Consider the following 9,521-nt stretch of genomic DNA (forward strand, 5'->3'; position numbering starts at 1 on the left):
TTCACACATCCTAGAGCTACACACATGGGGCTTCCCTGGTAGCTCAGCTGGTAAAGAGTCCTCCTGCAATGCAAGAGAGCCGGTTTCGACTCCTGGGTCGGAAAGTTCCCCTGGAGAAGGGAGAGGCTACCCACTCCAGTATTTTTGGGCTTTCCCTGGTGACTCAGTTGGTAAAGGATCCACCTGCAACGTGGGAGACCTGGATTCCATCCCTGGGTTGGGAAGATCCCCTGGAGGAGGGTATGGCAATCCACTCCAGTATTCTTGCCTGGAAAATCCCATGGTCAAGAAGCCGGCAAGCCACAGTCCATGCGGTCACAAAGAGTTGAAAATGACTGAGCGCCTAAGCACAGCACAGCACGGAACTACACAGAAGATTAATCATCTCTCTCCCACTGCAGACAGTTCTTATGAGTTGTAAAGAGTCCTTCCTCAAGTATTCCCTTCTCCATAATATATCCTGGTTCCTTTAACTACTTACTTCCCCATCGGCCTGCTAATTCGACTCTGAATGCTTTACCAAAGTCCTCTTGAAATGGCACGAGTCGAAGCCATGGACAAACTCCCATTAAGGTGGGCTGTTCAGATTAGAGGTAGTTGAGTACTTTTCTTTCACTCTTAACTGAACCTGTATAAGACGTTTTCCCCTTTGACTCAAACCTTAGCGGAGCTTGGTATAAGACGTTGGCTCTTTCCCCACAAGCGACTCAGTGTTTCTTTGATTATTCCATGCTGCCATCTGGTGGCTCACACAGGTAGTTCCTGCCTGCCCCTCCCCCTCGCCTTCGAACTATGAGAGCAGGGGAGAGGAGGTATAGGTTAACAAAATAAAAAGCCTAGAAGTAAAATAATCGAAGTCTTTTTAAAAGAGGACTTGAATCCTCCCCCCGCCCCATATAATTCCTGCTGTGTGTCCTACATTTGGGAGAACCAAAGTAGAGGAAGTGGGCACAGCTAGGGTACAGCCCCAGAAAATATGCTGAGACTATCCCATTTCGGTCCAACTCTGACTTTCAGCAAGTCACTTTTCCTTCTAGTATCTCAGTTTCCACACTTGTGATCCCAACAGATTTATCAAATGAAGTCAAGCAGAACTGAAGGCAAAGCCAGGCTGTGAAAGGAAGAAAGTGAAGTGGGCTGAAAGTAGGGGAGGGAGGCAACAGGAAGGAGATAAATAAACCCTGAATTTGATAAACAGCAAGAAAGTGCTGGGTTGCTGCAGGGTATGCTGGGCCCTAAGCATGTATTTCGGGGGCTTACCTTTCTATATAAGTAGTTCTTTCTATAAAACTCATTGGCCCAAGAGAGATGTAGTGATTTAGCAATGAAGATTTAGAATGATGGGTAGAGAAGAGGTACTTATATACTTGTTTATTAAACAGTTCATGTGGAAACTCTCCATAAGGGCTGAGTACCATCTCTTGTTTTTTAGGTCTCAAAACCATTTCTTCATGTTTTTTATTGTCAAATGAACCATACTTGTCTAATTCACGTCTTCCCTTACTAGAAAAAGGTAGCAACACTTACTACTTCCAGAACAAAGGCTCTTTAGAAACTGTTTGTGTCTTCTGCATTTCTTTTAGCCCAAGTCTTGGCATTGGATCTTGGTAATCTAGAGCCTTAAAATGTCCCGTGTCTGATGTGAATGAGAGTACCCCAAATTAGCATGTCAACACCAATTGGGGGCTTAATCTCACCCGATCCCATGAAAGATTACTGTGACAGTCAATGGGAATAATCTTCAGTCTGGAGACCCTCTTGGAACCAGGGCCTAGCTGCAGAACTCCAGGACAACCAATTTATAACTTGTCTTTTCACCTTTTAAGGGGTTTTTGGGAAACAAAAGGTTTTGATTTCAAAATTTCAAATTTATCAATTTTTTTGTAGTCGATGCTTTTTGAGGTTTGCTTTAGAAAATTTTCCCTAATCCAAGGTCTAAAAAGTATAGACCATTTCCACAATTGTAGAAAATGCAATTGGACAGGCCTAGTTACCCTAATTATTGGTAGCCTGTGTAAAAGACACAATAAGTTGAAACAGGTTAAATTCTATAGTGAGGTCAGATTCGGGATGATACTATTAGTGTCCTATACAGAAGGAGCTTAGGACTGCTCTTCATAGTGTTGTTGCTGATTACAGTTGACTTGCTATTTACCTCCTGCTGATTAGTCTAGACTGAAATCACAGGTGTTATATAATAACTACTTATATAATCAAATCATTTCTTTCTGCTGACTGAACGTTATCAAAGTGGTTGTAGCTATTTATTGCCTTTTACAGGTATGGTTTCCCTGGTAGCTCAGTTGGTAACGAATCCGCTTGCAAAGCAGGAGACCTAGGTTCAATCCCTAGGTGGGGAAAAATTCCCTGGAGAAGGAAATGGCAACCCACTCCAGTATTCTTGCCTGAGAATTCTTACCCAACAGGGTCATGGATACCTGCCTTTTCTGGACAGAGAAGCCTGGCACGCTATAGTCCGTGGGGTCTCAAAGAGTTGGACAGACTTAGCAACAAAACCGCCACTAGCTTTTAAATCAAAACCAAAGAAAACAACATTCCTCAACCTTAATTTACCACTCTATGCAATGAAAGACTCTTTTTCTTTATTTGTCTCATTAGAAACTTGTGAAAGATTAAATTAAGGTGAAATCTTAAAGACTTACAGAAATACATATACCATATATATGAAACCCATTTCCTGCCCCAAATCTGGAGAGCATAGCAGATTTGTTTGAAGGCATTTGCTTCTAAGTGTTCAGGAAGGGTTCAGTGGAAAATTATGCCACTTTTACAATATAATATTCCTTATACGGAATGACAAGTCAGAGTACCATTTTATGTGAACCAAGAGCACTTCGAAGATGGAGTGTGTCTTTTAAGGAAGAAAATTTTGCATACTTTGTAACTTACCTGGAGACTGGAGGGCATAGTTACCTGTTCGTATTTGGGTTAAGTTACACTTTCCAGTTCAGCCACTGGGAGGGCAATGTATCCTTTGATTTTCTAGGAGTTGTGTGGAATAGTTAGTTGTTTCCCTCAGGTTCTCTGTTATTTCTCTGATAATATAGGACAGTTTATGAGATTAATTGCTTCTCACCGAAATAGCTATGTTTCTGGGAGAGGCTTTGGCTTTTGTATGAGCATTTTCCTACCAGTTACTGGCAGCGGGTGAACTTCACTTCACTATTGTATTCTTATGACTGCTTCAATGTTGGGGTCGTCAGATTCACGGAGTAAGTAGAAAAAATACTGAAGATTAAGGGTTCACAGTTTAAAAGTTACAAGTAATATAGATTGGTTAGGGGCTAAATCAGCATTCTGTGAAATGATTTTTCTGTCCTCTCTCTTGCTCACTTAGAAGCACTTCCATTCTTCTATCTTCAGGGGCCACAGAAATGCAGAGTGCTGGAGTAGAAAATACACGGACTCAGAATTACAGTATGTGACTCTGAGCACATCATGTAACCTTTATGGGTCTCTTTTCCGAGCAAACCTTCACTATCACATTAGATAACGGAAGGGAAAGTCACCTGAAGAGGGTTCTAACCTTAATGTATTGCCCCTTCCTAGCTTCTTTGGTTCCTATGTCTGGTGGAGAGTTATTCATTCTGACTAAATGAGGTATTTGGATAGTTTATTAACATATCAAAGCTCTACCCCCCTCTTCCTCCTATTTCAAAACCAAATTAAACTAAAGCCTTTTCATTTGTTACACTATTTGGGAGAATTTTAGCATCAGTTATCTAATTTGATTTACTTAACGTCCCTATTTTACAGACAGGAACCCATTGAAAACCCTTTGAAGTCATGGCTCCCGGACTAGAAATGAAGCCTACTTCCAGTATAATGTTCTTTTTAGTATATTGCTATTTTCTTAAACTCTCTTTTTCTTGTTACTGGGTAAATTTTTGAACCGGCTAAACTACAAATATGTCTGGCTTTCAATCTTCTAGGCCACTCCTCTTCTATTCCCTCCGCCCTCAGTCCCCTCCCTCTCACTTCTTAAAGCGCTGCCCTTTGCTGCGACCGCCATATTTCTTCTTTTCCTGAGGTGGAAGCTTATTAATATTGGATCTCTTTGCCCGTGTGGTTCTTTCTGGAACATTTTCCAGACCCCAACCATGCCTTATGGCGTATTTCTTGGAAAAAATTACACCAAAAATTCATAAAATATTTTAAAAAACCTGAACTTTCTTCTAGTATTTTCTTGACACCTTCTCAGTATTTTACAGATATTGGGGATATTTTAAGGCAATTTTCCATTTTAAAGGACGTTTTCTTTGGAATGATTTTTGGTTGATTCCTCTGGTTTTTTGTGGTTTCTTTTTCTTTCTCTCCTCCTTTTCTATATTTTTTGCCCATCGGGGCTGTGGATACCTGGTTTTAGTGAGTATATAGATAGGTGGATAGATATATTATTATTGTCATTTTTTACCCAACGGGGTCATGGATACCTGCCTTTTTTTTAAATTTTTTTTTTTTTTTTTTTTTTTGCCCATCGGGGCCTCGGATACCTGCTTTAATTTTTTTTTTCCTTGCCCATCGGGGCCTCGGATACCTGCTTTAATTTTTTTTCCTTGCCCATCGGGGCCGCGGATACCTGCTTAGATTTTTGTTTTACACCACCCATCGGGGCTTTATATGGTTGGAAAAGTGTTGGGTTTTGTGGTTCCTTGTACTATCTGGAATGTCTACAAAATTTTGCTGCTAATCGTTTGTGTTGTGTGAGTGGACCTACGGCTTTGGTTGGGAGATGACTTTGCAGTTAGGCTAGAGGGTTGGTTAGGCTGGGGAGGAAAGATGGCGGCCACTTGAGATTTGCCGCCCAGCTTGGCTGAGGGGTAACTGTGCTAAGTATCACTAGGAAGGTAAGATGAATAATGCGACAGGCAAAGGAAATGGTATGCATTGCATGAGTTACATGTTTTGAATGAGCTGACTTGGGTCATGTTAGGAGCTTGGCATGAATTGTGGTATCATGAGGTGGGAAAACATAGGCTCATCCTATGTCATATTACAAGGGTCTAATGGAAAATGAGCGGGAGAAGAATTAGGCGCAGTGTTCAAAATGGCGATTTTGACCTTGCAGCATTGCTTAGCATGGCTCTCTGCTTTGTTAGAGTGTTCAAAATGGCGGATCCATTTTGCCGCAGTGTTTCAGTGGCGGGAAGCCACATCATGGGTGTCTTTGTTCTAGTGTGCAGCATGGCGGTAGAAATATTCTGTTACATGGTAGAAGATGGCCGCTTAAGTACTTGCCGCAGTCTAAAACATGGCGGGCTTTTGTCTCTGCCGTGTGCATTTCCTGATAGGTTTTGCTGCAGGGACAATATGGCTGACCTTGTCATGTGGATATCATGGCAGTTTGTCACGTGGATATCGTGGCAGGGGTGTTTGACCGTTACATTCTTGGCGGGCTTTGCATCAGGAGGGCCTGCCACATTGTTAAAGATGGCGTACTTTGCTGCGGAAAAAGTGAAAGGGATTGGCAGTGTTAGATTGCCGCGTGCCCCACCCAATCAGAAAGGGTGGTAGAATTGGTCACAGCCAGTTAGTGGAGGATGGAATTAGATGAGTTAGCATAGCACCTCACTGCCGTCTCTATTCAGCCAGTCAGGACTGGCCACATTTGTACTTATCTCAGTGGGTGGTACCAAAGTCTTTCCAAGGACATTTGGCCTTTCCACTTCCTCCCTCCCCTCTCACTGGCTCCCTCCCCTTCCTCATTGCCACTTGCAGTGCTGGATATTAGGTTGTGCAGGCAGAACCTTACGCCATTCCTCTGCATTGGTGCCATGGCCGAAGCCCTTCCCCCACTTCCCCCTCCCCCGCCCCCTGCTCTTCTGCGCTGTGGCCAGGGGCAGTGCTCCATGCCTGCTAAGTGTGAACTTGGCAGTGAGTCGTGGCAAGGACCAGAATGGATCGCAGATGATCGTTGGCCAACTGTTGGCAGAAGAGGAATCCCTGCCTTCCTCAAGAGGAACACCTACCCCGTGGCTAATACTGGGGTCGGATTTTGATTTCTATTTATTTATTGGATGTCAGTCGTACATAGTTTGATTATGTGGTTTGTTAGTGTTTGCTTCAGCCTTAAGTGACTAGTATGGAAATGTGTTTAGGGGCTTTATTTGTAGAATTCATTTTAATTACATTTAATGGGTTTTCATATTTGGATTCCTTTAAAATTCCTTAAAATTTTCAATTTCTTTTTTACAAACCCCTCAAGCTTTTTTTGTATTTAGATATTCAAAGTCAAATAATATACCATTAATAATTTTTTTTTACTATTTTTTTACTTTGAAATTGACTTCATAAACTACTTCCCTTTGGATTTTTGAAGTCTTATAGCATAGAAGTAATCAATTAAAAATTTAACTTTATGACTGAATGTGAAAAGGAATATTTGAAGGTCCACTCAGGTTCAGGCCTTGCTTTGTCCCCACTCTTAATGCTGCACTCGTTGACTAATGATCCACCAACCTGCAGGAGACCAATTGCTGTGAATTTGCTTCTTCTATTTGAATGTATTATATTGGAGAATTATTGTTCATAATTTCAATTTTCTGTGGTCCCCTGCCTCCACAGCCCCTAGCTCCTCCTCAACCCTGTTCCCAGCAATCTCCTTTCTGGCCCCAGCCCCTGCCCTGGCCCCAGCCCTGGCCCCAGCCCCTGCCCTGGCCCCAGCCCCGGCCCGGCCCGGCCCCTGCCCCAATCCCAGCCCCAGTCTCTGGCCCTGCCCCAGCCCCAGCCCCAGCCCCAGCCCCAGCCCCAGCCCCAGCCCCAGTCCCAGTCCTGTTTCTGCTTAAAGCCAGTGCAATTTTTGTTGATTCAGTGAAAAAAATAAGTTGCCCATTGCTCATCCATTAGACTGGGATACCCTCTCTACCTCTAACATTCCTGATCTTGAGTGCTGGCTATCCAAGTCACTGTTTTCAGTTAATCTACAGAATCCCATTTGTCCCTTGGCCCATGTTAGAAAAAAGAATCCATTCACCCTTTGCATTAATGTTAAGAAACATTAATTAACTGAGAGCTTCATATCAGACAATTATTGCCCATAAGTCTAGTTACTCATAATCTTCTCAATCCCATGTCAATAAGGGAGAAACCATTCCTCTGTCATTGCTGCAGTCCTCACAATCCTAGTTTTCTGGACGGTGCATATTTACTGAGCTGACCACCTAAACTCTTCGTACTGAGTGAAGTTGCAATTGCCCATAACCCTGCCTATTGGATTAGATTCCAGTCCAAAACCCTCTTGCATTCAGCAAAGGGCACAAAAAAAAACAATTTTTTTGGTTAATGTGCTCAGTCCCAGTTGTCATAGCCTTGTCCATTAAACAAAGGCATCCTACCAGTTTTGTCCTGCTTCTGGGGAGTCCTGTTCTTGTACAATTAAAGTACCAAATTGTAATTTCTGTTTCCCCCATTAACCAGTGATCCTCCATCCTATTTGCATTGCTCTTAGGCATTGCTGATTACCTGAGACCAAGTTCCTTGAATTATTAATGTGTAGAATCCCAATTGTTCATTACACAGGTCCTTTGCAACTTCTTTGCACTGTAGCAGAAGTGCTCATTTAAAAGTCACTTACTTTGGAATATTACTGGATTCAGTTGTTGATCACGGTCCTGCTTAACGGGTAAGATCCACCCATGCTCTTTTCATTGCCCCTATGTAGTTCGGACTACCTGCCACCTTGGATTAATATATAAAATTCTCATTTCCCATGATCCTATCCATTAGTCTAGGATATCTCTTATCTCGATGCCATTTCTTCTGAGGAGTTCTGATTACCCAAAGTCCTTTCTCTTATTAAAAAATTGAAAAAAATAAAAAAAAAAATAAATAAATAAAAAATTGATGTGCATAATTGTGTATATCCATGGTCCCATGCAATTAAAAATGAAACCCCACACTTGGTGGAATATTGCTGGGTCGTGCAGATTATTCAAGAACTCAGCTCTTGGACAGTTAATTTGCATAGTTGCAGTTGTCCAGAGTCCTGTCCGTTTTAATGGGCCATTGCTATCCTATTTGCAAGCTACGTGGGTTGAACTCTCAAGGGCCCTCCTCTTGAATTTATAATGTCCATAATTGCTTTGTCCATATCCTGTAAACTGGTCACACCGGCCCACTTTGTCTTTCACCAGGGCACCCTTACTACTTAAGAAGTCTGAACTAGAACAGTTTATGTGCACAAACCTAATTGATTACACCTCAGCCTTTTGTATCAGGAACTCTGCATCGTCTTAACTTCTGAAAGGGTGCTGATTACGTAAGGCCATTTCCTAAAATTGTTCACTTGCAAAACTGGAATCCCTAGGGACTCCTTCCTTTTAACTAGAAGCCCATCCCCAACTAACTGCCTTTGCATTACAGCAGAGGATACTTGGGGCAGTTAATGGGCTTGATTATACATAGAGACCCTTTGGCTGGTTTAATATCCGTTCCCCTACTGAATGATTTGCATTACCACAGGCAGTACAAAGGAATGATGGGTTTATACAGCTACAGTCCCTTATGTTAACCTAGAAACCCATCCTCACCTAACTCTGTATGACTGCATAGGGTACTTGGGACTGTTAAAGAACTATATTGCAGCTACAATTCCTTTTGTTAGTCTAGAATCGGTTCCCTTCCTGCTTGATTTGCATGACCACAAAGGGTACAAGGGACTGTTAATGTGCTTAAGTGGAGTTACAGTCCTTTAAGTTAACCTAGGATCCCATTAGCACCTAACTCCCTTTTTAATAATGCACAGCGCATGTGGGACTTATTCCTGAGCCTAATTGCACTACTGTCCCTTTTGTTAGTCTAGAATTCCATCACTCTACTCAGTTTGCATTACTCTAGAGTGTACCAGAGACTGTTGACACGCTTTTAAATGCATCTGCAGTCTCTATGTTTACCTATGATCCCATTCCCAACTAAATCTCTTTGTAAGACTGCAGTGGATACTTGGGACTGTCAAAAGGCTCTGTTAGAGTTACAGTTCCCTTAGTAAAGACTCCCATGCCCTCCTACTTTATTTGCATTACCAAAAGGGGGACAATGGACTTGTAATGGGCTTTATTACAGCTACCATTCCTTAGTTAAATTGGAATCAGTTCCCTTCTTACTGAATTTTCATTACCACAGAGGGTTCAGGGACTGTTAATGTGCTTAAAGGCTGTTGCAGTCCTTATGTTAACCTAGGATTCCATCACCAACTATCTCCCTTTCATTACTGCAGAGCCTACATAGGACTTGTTAATGGATTTAACTATACTACTGTCCCTTAGTAGTCCATGCGTGCACTTGGGTCCGACTCTGGTGACCCCATGGACTGTAGCCTGCCAGGCTCCTTTGTCCATAGGATTCTCCAGGCAAGAATACTGAAGTGGGTTGCCATGCTCTCCTTCAGGGGCTCTTTCCCACCCAGGAATCAAACCTGCATCTCTTAGATCTGCATTGGCAAGTGGGTTCTTTACCACTAGCCTTGGACCCCATCCCCTCCTAATTCCGTTTACATTACCAAA

At 42.4% G+C, this 9,521-nt stretch overlaps 1 long non-coding RNA gene across 2 annotated transcripts in view; it reads left to right on the top strand.

Annotated features, from left to right (window-relative positions):
- Positions 1-4,040: 4,040 nt before the first annotated feature.
- LOC120881965 overlaps positions 4,041-9,521 on the top strand; it is a 35,776-nt gene continuing 30,295 nt past the window's right edge. The window contains exon 1 of one of the 2 annotated variants that reach the window (XR_005725395.1): positions 4,041-6,008. This is a non-coding gene — a long non-coding RNA (uncharacterized LOC120881965). The remainder of the gene's footprint in view (positions 6,009-9,521) is intronic. The other variant, XR_005725396.1, reaches the window with a different exon arrangement.

Source organism: Oryx dammah, unplaced genomic scaffold, assembly GCF_014754425.2.
Source record: "Oryx dammah isolate SB20612 unplaced genomic scaffold, SCBI_Odam_1.1 HiC_scaffold_23, whole genome shotgun sequence".
NCBI lineage: Eukaryota > Metazoa > Chordata > Mammalia > Artiodactyla > Bovidae > Oryx > Oryx dammah.